At 40.7% G+C, this 17715-nt stretch overlaps 1 protein-coding gene across 6 annotated transcripts in view; it reads left to right on the top strand.

Moving 5' to 3' along the window:
* The window catches only part of CNTN5 (contactin 5), a 1172720-nt gene that overhangs the window by 401775 nt on the left and 753230 nt on the right, over positions 1–17715 (top strand). The window contains exon 1 of one of the 6 annotated variants that reach the window (XM_059721135.1): positions 12679–12903. The exons of the other annotated variants lie outside the window; for them this stretch is intronic. The gene's annotated coding sequence lies outside the window, so the exon portion shown is untranslated. Of the gene's footprint in view, positions 1–12678; positions 12904–17715 lie in introns of those variants that run through there. 6 annotated transcript variants of the gene reach the window in all.

Below are 17715 nucleotides of genomic sequence, written 5' to 3'. Positions count from 1 at the left end.
AGTTCTGGGCCCCGCACTTCAGGAGGGATGTGGCCAATATGGAGAGGGTCCAAAGGAGGGCCATTTGCATGATCAGGGGTCAGCAGGGCAGGCCCTACGAGGAGAGACTGAGGGACCTGAACCTGTTCAGCCTCCACAAGAGAAGGCTGAGAGGGGACCTGGTGGCAGTCTACAAACTAGTCAAGGAGGACCAGCAAGCAATGGGAGAGTCCCTGTTCCCCCGAGCACTCCTGGGAGTTACAAGAAACAACGGACACAAGCTAGCGGAGGGTAGTTTCAGGCTAGACATCAGGAGGTGCTACTTCACTGTCAGGGAGGCTAGGACCTGGAACCACCTTCCAAAATAAGTGGTAATGGCTCCTACCCTGGGGGTCTTTAAAAGGAGGCTGTACAAGCATCTGGCCAGCGTCATTTGACCCCAGTACTCTTTCCTGCCATGGGAGGGGGTTGGACTAGATGATTTCCTCAGGTCCTTTCCGACCCTACCAACTATGAAACTATGAAACAGAGATCTGCAAAATATTTCACTGTCTATGAGTCTGTATTATTTGTTTTAAAAGTTTTTTGCCAAAAAATCTATCAAAGACTGTATGAAAAAAAAAATATTTTTTTGTTTGATCAATTAATTGTTGGGGGGCAGAGGGGAGTGTTGTTATTAATTGATTGTGAGACTGGGAAATAGCGCAGATACAGTAAAATCAGTTATAGGGAACTGGATGGTTCATGTCTAGGTGAGCTGGGTCAGATTTGGTCTAGTCAGTAGCTGTAACATAAGTAGGGGTTTGCGGGGCACCAGTCACCAGGCACTGACTTAGAAGAGCTCCAGATTGGCAGCCCTCTGGGGAGTCTTTGCTGGGGCAACAGCAGTAGTAGCCAGTGAGGAGATCATCCTCTACTCTCTGACCTTCAGTGCCACTCCCACCACTCATCATATGACAAGGGTTTGCCCAGGGCACAAAACTTGTTGGTTGTGCATCATCAGTAGGAACCAAAAAGACTAGTTGAAGACAAACAAAAATGAGTTATTGGTGTCTGTTTAGTAGTTGCTACTGGATGGGTGGTGTCTGGGACACACACTCTATGTTTTATCTTGACACTGTGTAGTTGTCTTCTGTGCTGTTTCAGAAGCAAAACCCAAAGTTTGACAAAATATGAAGATTCCCCGGTCACTAGAAAGGGGCTGAGACATTGCTGAAGAAACATTGTTGATTGTATGCTACTGGCTTCGTAGGTATATATTTTTTAAAGACTTCAATTTCCAGAGCAGAGAAAAAGCTGTCAAATATGTTTTCAAAAAGCACCACTGAAATTTCCTCCCTGGGTAACGATCAGCAAAGTTCTCATTAGAAGGAACTTTAAGATGCTTGCTGATCTGCAAAACAGTGCATGAGTGATGTGCGCATTACTTGCATAATTGGTTTTGTGAATACCACAGCCACACATGGACTTTAAAATGTCCCCCCTCTGTGTGTTCATTATATCCATCTCTCACCCACTTCTGTAATAGACATTTATAGTCATTCTTCACTGTTTATTATTAGAAAAGCAATGAATATGCAGTACTGTGCCCTGTGCTTTAACAGTCTAATATTAGAGTCCCAAAAGAACACACATGGTAATAGGAAGCACAGTAGTAGAAATTTCACATTTCTCTCATATTATTAAGAGCTACAAATCCTACAGAGCTGACCTATACTTGTTTTTCCCATGCAACATTTTCTTCATTTACTGATGTTCAGCTGGTAGTGATTAGAAAATGAAACCGACCATCTCCAAACTGTAATTTGAGTTTTGTCATTTGATAGCGTAATTTGTTAATAACTTTGACCTGCCTTTTCTATTAACATGGTACAACTGTGAATGATTTATGAGCTTTCTTATGTGTCAGCTATGCTAATGCTACAAAATATTACTTAATTTTTTTCTGTGCTGTTTATATTTCTTTCAAGAACGATATCATTATATGGCCTTTAAAGGAGAGCTCTTATGAGGCATATAGCATGAGTGTTTACTCCATAATTTAATGCTGTATATCTCAGTGTGCTATAGAATTTTGCTATCAACTGCTATAGTAGTTGTAATAAGATGATATAAGCTGGTAATGCACTCTTTCCCATAAGGCATCTTCTGCAGATTCACTCCTAAGCTGTCTCTGCATGGGGGCATTCTTCTTTGGATTTATTAACAAATGTATGGGTGAATCAGAAGGTTTTATCTATAACTGTAATTAGGAGATGTTGGCCATGACTAATTTCATTGTGCATATTACCCAAGACAACTGGATTAATGGACTTCACCAGCAAATTGAATATTCAGCATTGCAAATTAGCGCACTGCAGGATGCAGCACCAGAGCCTCCATGAGTCCTAGTGTATAATTTGTCTGTTCTCCCCCAGTGACTAATCTCTTATGGTGCTTCCTCAAAGGGGAAATTTGCTACAACAGCTATTTCTATCACACTTCTGGCTGAAAACCAGTTTGAACTAATATATTCCAATAAAGATAAGTGAAAAACGGATCCCTGCTGGAAAAGTTGCACAGATAGTTTGTTAATTAAGGTCACACCCAACTTGGTTACCTAGGTACCTATAACTGAAAATTGACCCCAAAGAGGCTGATCCAAGTAGAATATCTATGATACCCATACTGCTAAGAGACTTCGGAGATTTCAAAGTTAATTTGGAATTAGGACCAGTGATACTCAACCAGGGTGTGTTAGCACCCAGAGTGCATTGAAATCTTTTCAAGGTTGTTACAGGATGCCATGCAGTGTTAGCACTCTTAGGTATATAAACATGATTGACAAGATAAACTCAGAGATTTCAAGTAGAAATCCATCATGTTAATACCATTGTAACCTGTTGTGGTCTTTCTGAGCTCATTGCAACAGATGAATTGCTCTTCCTTTTCTGTAGCCAAAAAACAAGAGCTGGCTTTTTCCCAGGTATGCCTTGTGTTTATTGTAGAGTGCCTTGAGTCTAAAAACTATAGTCTCTCCTCTGAGGCTAGGCACCTAAATAGGATAAAGAAAGGTGCCCATCTTTTTTTTTTTTTTTGCATAATAGCTTAGTGGTTAGAACTTTAGCCCAGGAAATAAGAGACCCTTTTCAGATGATAAGGAATTCATAACCACTGGTCCCAACTTTCTGGAAAGTGTCCTAACCACTATTCTGGGTACAGAATAGTTTGGATAGGGTTGCTATCCAGTCATTTTTTAAAGCCATGTCACTGGACCATCAAGAATACAAGAGCATTGGTGCAGGTGGGGAGAAGGAGAAGCAGAAATGGAAAAGAGAGAAGAAAGAGAGAGAGAGAGAATGAGAGAGAGAGAAATTCTTTAGCTTATGGTAAGGGCATTTGGCTAGAAGAGGGGAGTCCAGCATTGCACACCCGCCTTCCAGATATATATCATTTTTAAAAAATCCAGTGATTGCCTAATTGCATTTTGTCTAAGGTAATGCAATGTCTAAGGTAATGCAATCCTGAAATGTCTAAAGTTAACCAATCCTGGTCATTGCCCCTCCCAGCCGAGTTCCCTTATTAGTAGTTTAGCAGAGCCATGCTCACTCTTCTATGCTATTCCCTAGCTCCATGATCCTTGCATTTCTTTCTTGCTTTCCTACCCTTCAGTGGAAAGATTTGGTTTTGTTTGTTTGTTTGTTTTGATGATTTTCACAATATGAATGTGTGTAATTCTATCTATATCTCCATGAACTACGTACACATATATATCAGAAATTCACAGCCCTAGATAGGTGGAGTAGCAACTTGTCTGGGGCTAGATGTCTTGGAAAGCATAGAGTAGATGTACATGTGCTTACGTCTCCAATTGATAAAGAGGATTTAAATTTGTGTGCCAGGTGTGTAAAGAAAACCATACAAATTATAAAGGAAAGCAGACTGATAAATAATTATCTCAATGCTCTCAATATGCCTCTTTATTTTATTTTCTTAGGAAAAGGGACTATATTTTATATGCAATATTAAATTTAAAGTCTCACACCCTAAGTCTTGTATAAAAACTGCTTTGTCAGTTCTGGGAAGAGATGGATAAAATAACTTAAACCAAAATAGCCAGGTCTTTGATATCATGTTATCAGTAAGCATGGGTTTGGAAAGTGACTTTTGATTACAGAAACGCAGCGTAAATTATATTCAAAATATGTAGCCTTTTTATTTATTATTAGTTGCTGAAGAAAGAAAATTTGTTGCCCTTTTGTACAAATATATGTTGGATAATTACTGTATGGTAATAGTAGTTCCTGCCAGTTGTGCTCAAAAGACCTATTGGATGGATCCTGACAGTGGGGTTCTCTACGGATCTGGAAATTTGGTGATGGGGGAGTGGTAACAATACATAGTTGTTACAGCTCTGGGATCCATGGCAATTATAGCTGCCACTGCTCCCCCACTGCCTTACTAGACTTGGTACTGGCCACAGGGGACGACTTGGTGGGGGATCTGCAGGTGCAAGGTAACCTAGGGGATAGTGACCACCTATTGATAGGGTCACTATCTGGAGAAAGGTGGGGAAGATAACTAATAGGGCAAAAGTGCTAGACTTCAGGAAGGCCAACTTCAACAAGCTCAGGAGATTAGAGGGAGGGACTGACTGGTAAAAGCCTTGGAGAGATGGGAGTCCAGGAGGGGTGGGAGTTTCTCAAGAGACTAATTCTGCAGGCACAGAAAAGGAGCATCCCAGTACACATAAAAGGGGGCAAAAAAGCGAAGAAACACTCTTGATGAAGCAGGGAAATCCAGGAGAGCCTAGGGGGGAAAAAAGAGGCCTACAGGCTGTGGAAGCAGGGGGCTGCCACCAAGGAGGAGTATAGCTGCTTGGCTCAAGCTTGCAGGGAAGCAATGAGGAAAGCCAAAGTGGAAATGGAGCTTAGGCTGGCAGCAAAAGTTAAGGATAACAAAAAGTCATTCTTTAAGTACACAGGAAGCAAAAAGAAGGTGCAGGGTAACTTAGGGCCCCTTCAGGATGAACTAGGGCAACTGGTAACAGATAGGATGGCCAAAGCAGAACTTCTAAATGATTTCTTTGCATCTGTTTTCCTGGACATGAATACAAATACGTATCCCATTGGGAGCTTAGGTAAGCCCTGTATAGGTACCAACCCACCAATTGTTCATGCTGACCTAGTAAAGGGGCACCTGGAGGGGTTGATTTAAGTCAACAGGTCCTGATGATCTTCATCCTCAGGTGCTTAGGGAATTAGTTGTAGTCATAGTAGAGCAGCTGGCTCAACCGTTTGAGCACTCATGGTGCTCAGGACAGGTCCCATAGGATTGGAAAAGGGCCAATGTGGACCCTATTTTCAAGAAGGGGAGGAAGGAGGAACCAGGTAGCTATAAGCTGGTTAGCCTCACCTCTATCCTTGGCAAGATCTTTGAGAAAATTATTAAGGATCACATTTGTGGGGGACCAGCAGGTAAAATGATGCTAAGGGGCAATCAGCATGGGTTCGTAGCAGATAGATCCTGCCTGACTAACCTGGTTTCATTTTATGATGATCGGATCACAAAATGCTTGGATGAAGGAATAGAGGTAGATGTTATTTACTTAGATTTTAAAAAGCCCTTTGACAGTTTCACACCCAATTCTCATAAATAAACTAAACAAGTGCAATGTAGATTATTATATAGTCTGGTGGGTAGAAAATTGACTTATGGGATGCACCCAGAAAGAGGTGGTGGTGGACAGGTTGGTTTCTACCTGGAGAAATGTAGGCAGCAGTGTCCCGCCCAAGGCTCTGTCCTGGGACCGGTTCTATTCAATATCTTCATTAGTGACTTGGATGAGGGAGTAGAAAGCACTCTGTCCAAGTTTGCTGACAACACCAAACTATGGGGGGAGGTACTCAAACTAGATGCCAAGGAGCGAATCCAGGCTGGTTTGGAGAGGCTGGGGAAATGGGCCGAACAGAATAGGATGCAGTTTAACAAGGATAAGTGTCATGTGCTGCACCTGGGGAGAAAGAATCATCAACACTCCTACAGCCTGGGAGGTATCACTCTAAGCAGCACAACCTCAGAAAGGGATCTCGGAGTCATAGTTGACTCCAAAATGAACATGGGTTACCAGTGTACAAGGTAATAAGTAAAGCTAACCTCACCCTTTCTTGCGTAAGTAGGTGCATCACAAACAGGTCTAGGGAGGTGATACTTCCCCTCTATGCAGCACTGGTCAGGCTGCAGCTGGAGTATTGCATCCAGTTTTGGGCACTGCACTTCAGGAGGGATGTGGATGGCCTGGAGAGGGTTCAGAGGAGGGCCACTCATCTGGTTAAAGGCTTACAGAAAAAACCCTATGTGGACCGACTGGGAGACCTGAACCTCTTCATCCTCAGCAAGAGGAGGCTGAGAGATGATCTCATGGCCGCCTACAAACTCATTGGGGGGGGGGGGGGGGGGAGCAAGAAATAGGAGATACAATGTTTAACAGGGCACCTGTCAGGGTAACTAGAAATAATGGCCACAAACTGGAAGAGAGCAAATCAGATTGGACATCAGAAAAAAAAATCTTTACAGAGAGGGTCACCAAAATATGGAATAAGCTTCCAAGGGATGTGGTGCTGTCCCCTTCCTTGGAGGTATTCAAAAGGAGGTTGGACAGACACCTGGCTGGGGTCATCTGACCCCAGCACTCATTCCTCCCCAGGGCAGAGGGTCAGATTTGATCTAATAGGTCCCTTCTGACCCTAACATCTATGAAACTGCCAAATTTCCAGACCTGTGGGGCTCCTGCAGCCAGATGACATGGCCCCGTTCACTAGATCAGGCTGGCATGAAGTATAAGTCTCTGGCCAGACCTGGTGCATAGGGTCAGATGCAGCCCTGTCCATGGACCTCATACAGCATTGGCAGCAGGTCTAGGAGCAGGTTCAGTTCCCAAGCTGCTGCTACTCAGCTACTAGAAGGAAGATTTTTTTTCTTCAAGCTACCTTTCAAAACAAGGTGCACATTTTATGCTGTATGCAAGAAAATATAGTATATTTATTCATAGAGCTCAACAAGTAATTGATATTTTGACTCCAATTCTGAAAAAAACTGGAGAAAACTTATGCCAAATCCCAGTTATTTAAGTCTTCCATAAGCATATTTGCTTTACAGCAGTGTGCAAAGGATTATTCTCAGAAAAATGAAGTGGCATGTTTTCTAGGGGATAAAACATAATGTTTCAGTAGGAGATTAAATTAATATCTTCTGCAGCCATATCCTGTTTTGCTTAAGTATTAGAACTCCTAAAACTTAGGTACCTGTCTTGAGATGGCAATCTATATTTGACAGGACTGGGCGCTTAGGATTCCTATAAAGTCAATGGTTGGGATTTATGGTTGAGATACTTCATGGTTTCATCAGGGATGGTCCTGCTTTGAGCAGGGTGCTAGGCTGGATGACCTCAGGAGGTCCCTTTCAGCCTTACTTTCCTAGATCCTAGACATAGTAGCTGTGGAGGTTTTTTCTTTTTCAGTTTACTCCAGAAGAATAACAGAACAGACATGTGGGCTGCTTACAGACATGGGGGAAAAAAGAAAAATGGTGCTTTAGTTAAACTCAGCACACTCCCACATTGAGCCCAGCACATGCCCAAAAGAGGCGTCACATTAGTTGGACCTGGCTCGTTCATCATCTGTATAGATCGGGCATTCTAGTGGGGGGTGGGTTTAGACACTTTTATCTCATAGCTGATTGAATCAGCTATGAGATAAAAGCACAAGAAAGCCCTGCTGAAGCACCCAATCTATAGAGATGCTGCAGAGCCAGGTCAAACTAACGTGCTGCTTCTTCCGGTAAAGCATGTTGTGGATTTTTTTTATATCTGTCAGCACTTGATGCACAAGCTTTACTTTGGAAGAAATAATTTTTTCTGATGTAAAGTCACTTCTGAGGATGTCAAAAGTAAACTTTCTGAAGATAGTTGCTCCAGTGTAGAGATTAAATAAATGTATGCTACTTTTTCAATTTCACTGTGGAACAGTGATTTGTTCAATGCACACTGGCTCTCCTGCCACCTCATGGCCTGATGCTGTAATAGCATATACTTTTGCCAGGCAGCTTGGGTAGGGGCAGGTAGTTAGCCATGTTAGTTTGTAGTCAGGCAGAAAGCAAGGAAGTGGGGCACCTTCAAGCCTAATTCAGAAACCTTTTGTAGGTGACATCCTATTTCATCAGATGTTATAAATAGCACCAGGCAACAGAGAGTGAATAACAGCTGACAAAGTAGTCTGTCACTTACAAAAGTATATGGCTTCCTGAACAAGTTATTATGTAGTGTGCTACCCTGACTTGCTTTATGCCCATCAGCTTGGGAAACCCAATCATGCATTGGGTGTTCGCTACAGAGTAAATTTACTGCAGAGTAATATTCAAGATCAATTAGTCCACAGTAAATTTGGGGGATCCTCACTCGGATGTGGATTATCCAGACCCAAATTCCTGCTCTGCCTGATTCAAAGTGATCTCAGAGGAAACCTCTACTCTGATTAGACAGAATAGGGATTTGAACATTGGTCTCCCACTTCCCAAAACAGTGCCCTAACCTTGGTAACACAGACATAAGCATACACTCACCCCTTCCCAAACTGAAAAACTTAGTTCAGATACTGAATTTCCAATGCAGTTCTGGTTTTATGAAGGTTCTGTTTTTTCCAATGCAAACTCAAAACAAATCTTGAAAATTGCTGTGAAATGAAGAATTGTCACATGCATATTTTCCTATAGTTGAACTGTATCACTCCATAAAAGATGCCCTTTTAACTTCCCTCCACTAGACAAAGGCCAAAAGTTATGTTACATCAGGAACATAGAAACCTAAAACAATAATTACAGGCAGTATTATCTATTCTAAAGAAGTGACTCATATAATTGTTTTGCTTGTTCCTCTCTATTGTGTTATTCCATCTTATCCTTGGCAAGTTTAGTGATAGTATATGCAGATTGCAATCGCCATAATCTCTATTTTGTTTCTGTGAATTATACTGTACATGTCTGGAAACTGTTTTCCCTTCCCTAAATCTTATATTAGAGCCACTATCTTCAGATGGTTACATGCTGACAAATGTCACATGTAAAGGCCAAAACAGCAACAACAAAAAAAGACTTGTTACTTTTCTTATCTAGCAATGAGTGTTGGGTAAGATTTATGTTGTTTGGAAAAATAGTTGTCCTGCAAACAAATCAACATTTTATCATAAATTTGACATGCATCACAAATTAGCAGAGGCAATTTCTATAGTAATAATGCAATCTCTGGAAGAACTGCAGCTGTCTATTCAGGTGCATTCAATCTCTCCTTGATGGGAATAATTACCTTCCACCCTCACTGGGTAATTGCCTTTTGATTGAGGTCATCAGAGCAATCAAGTTAGTGAGAGGCAGAAATCACTATTAGGGTAAAAGATGAGGGGAAAAGACACAAACAGAAAAGGGAGAATTAATAATGAGAATTTGCATCTCTTTTAGTGCTTCATCGTTGGCAGTGATATTTCAAATGAAGTCATTATGCAAAAATAACTTGGTGTTAAATATGCTAAACCTGTGCATGTTTACTCATCTGTCTCAGGAGAACAACACAGGGTTCTGTGCCATTGATATATTTAGTTATTTGAACAAAGTAGTTTCTAATTGCAGTCTTTGAAATTAGTTTCCCTTGGTGAAAATCAATGTCAATTTGAAATGCTCTGTCACCTGTTGTGTATGTCCAGCAAATAGATTTAGTCTTGTTTTAACAGCATTTTTTAAATCTATATCCATTTTATTATTTTATCATTGGCAGTTCCTATTGCCAGTTGGTGATCTGCCAGTGTTGTAGTTCAGGATGAATTCCTTTTTAGGTCTCTAATAAGTTTTCCTATAGTTCTGACAACTTCTAAGATAAACACATAATTACTTTGGATAATAGATGATTGCAGACATTTTCAATATTAGCGTGTGTTAGATTTGTGTGTCTTATAATAAAGATTTTTCATCTGGTAATTATGAGCCAAGTTCAGAAGAGGCCACTGAGCAATTTTTTCTAATACGCTCTTTAACAGCCATGAAACAGTTAGAGGAGGACCCTACCCAAAAGCTTTTTCTTCATTCTGGGATTTTTTTTTTTTTACTGCTATTTTAGGATGTTTATGCACATTCTCCAGGAGGTGGGGCACTTTAATTAGAGCAGCTCTGAGAGCTGTAATTACTTCATGTCAGAGCAGCCTCGATGCATGTGTATAGGCACCCTTAGGGATTAACAGTCATAATTTCTATAAATCATAAAGAAGAGTTATCCATGTGAATTTTGATGAGAACAGATGTCTTTCCTATTCACTGGAGGTAAGGTCTGTGGTATTTGTCTATGGAATATGGAAAAGAATCAGCTTTTGTGTCTGGTAAATAGAAAAAAAGGCAAGCCTACATACTTTTAAACATGACTTGCTTTACTTGTCACTTGGTTTTAAGTCATTTAAATCATAAACATGAAGGTAATATGTATACAGTACATGTGTTATAATATCTTCATTTCTGGTTTTCTGTGAAAACAAGAAACTCCAGCTATCGTTGCAGTCCAGTTCTGAAATAAGTAGCTAGTGTTTCCCAGACACTGGAAAGCAAATCTCTGGATGTTTCAAGCATCATGTAGATCTACCTCTAATAATCCATGCTCAGTCTGGCACAATAAATTTACCTAGCTATTCAGTGCAAGTTCAGGGGGTCTTATTTTATGTGCCAGTGTACCACATTACATTTTATATTGCAAATAAAACCAAGTAATTTGCGATGAGGTTGGACATGGCAGTAAATATGGAAACAGTACAAGGAGGCTGTTCTCACATTTCTTCTATAAGAGGTTGCATGCTGAATTTTCATCAGCCTGTTTGGAAACATGCTATGAAGTTTCACATGATAAATATACTGTTCTTGACCTGGCACAGTACTACTGTGAGAAAGCAGTTTCCTATATTCAATGATTTCTTTTTATGAAATGACATTTATCAGAATCTGCTTACTGCTAAGAGAGGCATGAAGCAAATTGTCTGCAGCAGCTGTGTTTATTTTTGTTATCCTTGTTTAAAATGTGTATTCCCACGCAACAGGTGCTTAAAAAACACTGAAGCAAAGAATGCCTTGAGCAATTTAAAGAGGCTATGTTCATAGGAGATATACAAGTTTGACACATTAATATGTTTTTCTTAATTGAAAAAAAAATGTTACAAAACCTTTTTTATTTTTTCTTGGAAAAAATATGTCATTTGGGATATTTTGGATTATTCTTGAAGATCTAAAACTCACAATCTGAGTCTGCAGCATTAAACATGCTATGCTACGTTGATTTGATTTTCACTAAGGGGAGCTAAGATCCCTCCATGCTGCCTGAAAATAGAATTAAAAGGCACATCCCACAAGCTTGGGTAACAGTCCTATGTAGTGAGGTAGTTATCCACGTTAATCTGAAGTCAAGCAGAATTCAGGACAAAGTGTCATCTTAGAAACTAACTCATTTAGAAAGGCATAGGCTGTCACTTCTGAATGGCTATTTCATAGCATCTGGCAAAGTAGGCTGTTGCCTACAAAAATCTTTCTGAATAAGTTGGGTCCCCTTTACATGATAACTGGTTAATTGTACAGTTATCTTGAGACCAGTTACATGTGCATAAAAATCTCCAATCGGCTATAAAGTTAGACCTCAAAAATGTGTACTATATAGCTGGTTGCTATCACGTTTTGATCTGCATGTGTAGCAGCATCCCCCCTGCAACTGGGAGCTCTGTCTGCTGATGGGGCTCCCAGCCACAAGGTTATGTCATGCCCATCTGGGGTTGGGAGTCCCTCAACTGAGAGGACTTTCAGTCTCAGCAGCTGCCAACACTAGGTCCTGGCAGCACCCCACAGCTACTGGTACTAGAGTCCCACAACTGTGCATGCTGGGTTCCCACAGCATGCCTCTCACTGCCAAGACCCAGTTGGTAAGTCCCACTGCCAGGTCCAGTTGAACCCCAACTGGGTGCTGGCAGCGGGAGGCATGCTATGGGAATGGGCGCAGTTGTGGTCTCCGAGCCTTGGGAATGTGTGAAGTAGAGAGATCTTGGCAGCTGCATTTTACAGCCCCAGGGATACATTGGGTGTCCCCACTGCTAGGGAGCCCCTGAGTTGAAGGCGCTCCCAGCCATGGGAGCTTGCTCATTGCTGATGCTGTGGGAGTGCAGTATTGGTCTCCCCCTGTACCAGCAATAAAGTGCAATGGGATCTAATGTGTGATCCTGCAATTGCACATGCGGCATGGCAGGAGGCACAATTGTGTGGATTGTGCATTAGATCCCATTGCATCCCTTTAGATCCTATATGCCCCACCTTTACCTTAACATATAGAGGGGCTCTTAGCTGCCAGGATGCCACTCCACCAATCCTTCTGTATAAAACTAGCATCTACATTTTGTTGTTAATCCTGCTCATTTGAGATAGAAATCCTCACATTTTGGGATACAGCCAGTTACTAACCGCTTGAATAAAAACTCCTAAACGGTCAGACCTAGGGGAAAAATAGACAGGAAACCAGGCCGTCCCATTAAAAAATTAAGATCTGAACTAGACAAACCTATTCAATTAGCTACACCTGGTGAGCATAGTGCTTAGGTGGGAGATTTCTCAGCAGTTGGTGCTGGCTGGAGAGGGAATCAGAAAGGGAAGAAAGAAGTCCAGCAGGCTAGGAGTTGTTTTCATACCTTGTCCTGCAAGAGGACTCCGGCTTGTGTTGTGTTGACTGTAGCCCATAAGCTAACTGTAGGAGCAACCAGAAGTGCTGCTGTTACAGCTTGTTAACAGAAAATGGGGACTGAAGACTGGGTTCAAAGAGACTGAGTAACTGAGAGGAGCTTCCCTAGCACCCTGCTGCAGAGAAGCTTCCCAGTAAACAGGAAGGTAAGCATAATTAATGAGAGAAAATATTTTCTAGAAGAAATGAGGCAGGAAGTAAGAAGCAGCTCTGGGAAATAGGCATCAGCTACTTTACACCTGATCCTTTAGTTAGCACCTAAATGAGTGCAGGGACAGAGCAGAGAGAGGAAACTTGGTACTCATGATCAACCCCAGATGAGAGGTTATCAAACCCTTGAGGGCCGACTCATTGGGTGCTGCCTCCAGGAAGGAAGAGGTGTTGGAGTGTGGCCCAGGCACAGACAGTCATTACTGGAGAACCAGATTAAAGAGCTGGCCTCAATAACAATCTTACAGAAGTGGAAAATAAATTGGTAATGTAGACATAGATGCTGAGACAGGCTCGTTGCAGCTCCGCATGGCTCCTATAGGTGAAGAAGAATCTTGACAGGAGGTTAACAACCAACTGATGATGATGGAAAAAAATTGTTCTTTTCTCCAAAGAGTCTGGTGATGCTTTCTGGATGTAATATGTCAATTCTTATGTTACTATATATTCTAAAAGATCCAAAGATTTAGTTCTTTCTGTATTTCATAACAATACAATTTTACTCCTTTTGTCCACCTCCTCCATCCTTCCCTCTTATTCTCTTGCTTTAATTTAAACTGAAAACTCTTTAGTGGTGATCTGGGTTTTATACAGCACCTGGTCTAATGGGACTTTGTTTTTAGTGGGCCTCTGCTATATGAATCACATCTAATACATATTTAGAACAGTAATAGACTATGGACATTTCAATAGTGACCATAATCCTAGTGTTTGATTATAAGTAATACTAGCTCTTTTACATTTCCAGAGTTAATTATTAGTAAATTAGGCTTGAAATGAGGTATGCATAGATGGCCCTCATTTAAAAGAATGCAAGTACCACTTCAATAGAGAAATGGAATTGCATAAGTGAAAGTGATGTAGTCAGCATTTGTTCACAGAAAAGAATTAAAGACTAAAACATGGAGACAGCTTTACCCTTAATCCCACAGTAGCTGAGGTGAATTATATAATAGGGAGGGGGTAAATGTTTCTTTCTTTCCTTCTGTTTGACTGCAGATAGGAAGTGTAATTATGGGTGAGGACAGTAGCCCAAAGAATTGTAGTGTACTGATATTTTATTATGTAAATGATGGACACCCATTTTTATTAGAAGTCTTGCCTATGCTCTGATATACTTCTAACAGAGAATTTTAAGTACTGCTGAGAACCCCCACACAAAAAATATTCTAGAAATATGGAAGAATTTTCCATGAACTTATATGAATGGTTGCAGGGTTTATTATTATTAATTTTAAAGGACTAATTAAATTCATATTTAATACATCTATGTCAAATATGAACTTTCTGTTGTCTCCAGCATGAGTTTTATTGGTCAACTGATTTAGACATAGTGATAATATGCCATACTTTTCTGGAGTTCTGGGGAGTAAATCACTATTCAGCATATGTTCAGAGTATTTCTTTATAAACTGGTGCTTTCCATACCTTTGAAATATGGCATAATCATGACACTAGCTTATCTAAGCATTGCTGAATCCTGCAATACCTTTTAACTTCTTTCCATTTATGTACCTATTTTAAACTTTTTACTGAGACTTTTTTTGGTTTGTTTCTTTGCCCTCAGAGGAGGTCATAAAATGAATTTTAAGTAGAAAACAGATTCATTATCTGTTATCAGCATGTATAGAGAACTTGATAAAGTCTATTCTGAACATGCTATAAATTGGACTTTTTTTTTTAAGTGATTTAATCTATTTACGTACAGTTATGTCTGAACCCAATGCTGACTAGTCAAAGGAAACACTCTGGTTGAATATCACTGGGAGCTTTACGAAGCTTTAATTTAATGTAAATGTCATTACTGTCATGACACTACAACTTTGGAAGAAATTGGTTAAAAATAACTGCCTAAAGGCCAGGGATTCTGTAGTTCCCAAAGAGGTATCTTGTGCATTGCAAAAGTTATCAGATCCAGGTCCAAAGAAGATGAGTGAAGATGTTCCAGATTTTTTTTTTTTTTTGGTGCAGAAAATATCAACTTGTCAAAATGGAAGCTTTTTGTGGGACACATAGTGCTTTCTCCAATGCTGCAAATTCTGCTCAAAATATGAGGGAGAGAAAGCCATCTTTCCCAGCTCAGATTAGCTATTACTTGGTATTTAGAGCACTTACCTGGGAAGGGGCCCTGGCCTGGATCCAAACCTTGGGGCTTTTTAGAAGCTGGATTTGGCATAGAACATGGGGCAGTGGCTACTGTGGTGGTAGTGTGGTGAGCAGCCACAGGCCAGGTACAACCCTTGCTTGCCCTCTGTGCCTGTTGGCCATGTCCACTGGTATCCCAAGGTCCTGGGTTCTATGGTAGGCCATTCCCTACACTAGCCAAACCTCCCAGTTTCAGGATGAAATAATTCTGTGATCCACAGGTTTGATATTCATATTATAGCCAAAAGAATATTGGCTGTGGTGGGATCTGTAACCCCCTCTCTCTGTTCATTGTAGATGCTCACAGTTTCTTTCCAATGTTTAACAGAGTATCTCTTTTGAAATATTAGACTTTTGCAGGACAGGAAAAATATTTTCTCATCAAGCTTGAGTCATGAGCACACATTACTGACCCCTAAATCCATAGGTAATTGAAGCCTCCTGATGACCATTGATTGGGAAAGCAGGATATCTCTTTGTGTAATATGACTCTAACTTTTTGGATCTTTGTAGATACAATTTTTAGGCAACTGGAACATGTCATGTTCATCAGTTAACCTCGTTCAAGTAGAAGGCAGATTAATAGTGCACTAGTAAAAATGCCCCAGTCTTGTCACAAACATGGGAGAAGAGTACTAATATGGTTTAGTCTGGAGGTAATGATGACAAGGATGTCTGTGATGAGATTTCCGTTTAGTGGGGAAGGCTATAATTGAATGATCAATCACATTTGGAGGAAGGTGTTTCTGGCCATGGCATTGCTGAATATCTGCAATCTGAGGATGTAAGCAGTAATGAATCTAGTTAGACCCTACATTTGTTAGCCCCTTCGATAAGAGACTGACAAAAACACTTAATTGAAATAGCAGTTAAAGACCTTGAAAAAACTTTAAGTAGTTCCTTCTGTCAATCAGAATTACCTTCACTTTATCTGATTTGAATTCCTGCCAAACATCTTTCATGCATGTTTCAACCTCTACCAGACATCCTGAGAGTAAGGAGACAACTTTCCTTTCTGTGGATCTATAGAAAACAAAGAACTCAACATGAGCCATAAGCCTATTGAAGGGATTGTACCCCCAAATCTCTCTGTCTCTCTCTCTCCCCACCTCACCCCTGCAGCAGTTATAAACCAACATTGAAAATAGGTGTAGCAAGCAAACTTGTTGTGACTCAAGAACTGAATTTTTTCCAAAAAAAGAGATACTATCATCTAGTTTACTCCAAAAAAGTGTAATCGGAACAGCTCTGGGTGGTCAATCTGCAAATGACTTCCCTTAATTAAGGTAATATTGTCTCATGATGAGTGGCATCGCAGGCTACTGTGAGGGCTTTTCATCTCCGATGAAAGCAAATACTATGACCCGATGTCCACCAATGTGTTTGGCATTGTACGTGCGGAAGAAAACAATTAAATCTGTGTGGGACCAGAGATCTTCTATAGGGTTCATTAAGAAACTTGGTATTGAAAGTAATAAAATTAAAACTCTTCAAGACTTAAGTCCACCTTTTAAAAATTACAAATATATAGGATCAGTATAAGCATAGGTTCGCAAACTTTGTCTTAGACTCCAGTCTTCCTTTATGGTACTGATTTGTAAGCTGTCCAGGGTGACCTCATACCATATAGATTTGTGTTGTATCCTATGAGGGAGAGAGGACAAAAACATGATTATATAATTATCATTAAATGAAATCTTCATAACATTCTCTGCTGTAGTTGAGTAGCTTCATTTTATTTAATCCATAAACTCTCTGTGCAGGGTTTGGGGTTTTTATTTGTATAATGCCTAGCACAATGAGACAATGGAGAGAAGGTGAGCAGCTCTCAGTGATAAAAGAACAGGTTGGGGACTATTTGGAAAATCTGGACATGCAGAAATCCACAGGGCCAGATGCAGTGCAGAGTCACTGGCCATTATCTTTGAAAATTCATGGTGATCGGGGGAGGTCCTGGATGATTGGGAAAGGGTAAATATACTGCCCATCTCTAAGAAAGGGAAGAAGGAGGATCTTTAATAAGGAAGCAGAGAACTACAGACCAGTCAGGCTCACCTCAGTTCCTCAGAAAAATCATGCAGCAGGTCCTCAAAGAATCCATTTCTAAGCACTTGGAGGAGAAGTAACTATCAGCATGGATTCACCTAGGGAGTTATGCCTGACTAACCTGGTTGCCTTCTATGATGAGATGACTGGCTCTGTGGATGCAGAGAAAGCAGTGGATGTGATGCACCTTGACTTTACCAAGGATTTTTATATGGTCTCCCACAACATTCTTGCAGGCAAGCTGTGGAAGTACAGGTTGTGTGAATAGACTGTAAGGTGGATAGAAAGCTATCTGGATTGTCAGGCTCAATGGGTAGTAATCAATGGTTCAATGTCTAGCTAGTAGCCAGTATAAAGTAGAGTGCCTCAGGGGTCAGTCCTGGAGCCAGTTTTGTTCAATATCTTCATTAATGAACTGGAAGATGGGGTGGATTGCACCCTCATCAAGTTTCTAAATGACACCAACCTGGGGGGTCTAGTAGATACAGTGGAGAGTAGGGCTAGGTTTCAGAGTAACCTAGACAAATTGGAGGATTGGGTCAAAAGAAATCTCATGA

Source organism: Alligator mississippiensis, chromosome 1, assembly GCF_030867095.1.
Source record: "Alligator mississippiensis isolate rAllMis1 chromosome 1, rAllMis1, whole genome shotgun sequence".
Classification (NCBI taxonomy): Eukaryota; Metazoa; Chordata; order Crocodylia; family Alligatoridae; genus Alligator; species Alligator mississippiensis.
This window is presented reverse-complemented; position numbering and strand designations above follow the sequence as displayed.